The sequence below is a fragment of the Cicer arietinum genome, chromosome 3 (genome assembly GCF_000331145.2).
Source record: "Cicer arietinum cultivar CDC Frontier isolate Library 1 chromosome 3, Cicar.CDCFrontier_v2.0, whole genome shotgun sequence".
NCBI classification, from domain to species: domain Eukaryota; kingdom Viridiplantae; phylum Streptophyta; class Magnoliopsida; order Fabales; family Fabaceae; genus Cicer; species Cicer arietinum.
Genome location: NC_021162.2, coordinates 66,141,922 through 66,142,784, shown reverse-complemented (window position 1 = coordinate 66,142,784; position 863 = coordinate 66,141,922).

The following is an 863-nucleotide window of genomic DNA, read 5'->3' as shown; positions in this document are numbered from 1 at the left end:
AATTCCAAAGCGTGTTGTTACACTAGCCTTTAGGTTCGATTCGCCCCCACCAATCGGATGCAAATGAGATAACCAGCGAATCCCCTTTAGGGTACTTTGGAAACTTTGATATGATTTGCACTATCACACCAAGAATATCTTTCAATAGTATGTTACAAAATAATGTTACCTATTCTTTTCTCATGCATTAGAAAAGAATAAGTTGACTTAGTATATGAGAATGAGTGAAAGAAAATGGATGGCAAATACTTGAATTCGTTGTTTGCATTCTGTCAAAAGTGGCCCTATTTATAGGAAACTAATGTCACTTGGGAAAAAGTTGCAATTCTTCTTCTGCCACTGTTTGCGAAGGGACATATATATTTATCGTTCATATATTTACCACATTATTGCAATGGTCTGGTGGCAAAACAGTGTACTGGTCCGCGCGTGAACCGAGTTCGACCCCTCCCTTGCACCTTTTCATTTTAAATCAACAATTGTGCCTTTTCAAAATGTACATTCGAACAAGGGTTCCAACTTTAGGAAAACAACCACTACACCAACAACGGTAACATGTTATATATAATCAATTATAGATACATATATTACCAATAGTTTGGAAATATATCACAATCTCCCACCATTTTCAAAATATACTTAGTCCCATAATTTTGGAAATATCATGGTTTCAGATAATGGTATCTTACGATTTGAACCACTACTTAGTAAGCTATGGGTTCCACTTATCCCGAATAGATTGGTAGACAAGCTTTGAATCAATTATTCATTAGAACAAGTGTGCACAACTTACACATGAAATCTCGGTACTATCGAAAGAATTATAAAGATGACACATTTGTTAAGGCCTTGTGTCATGTACC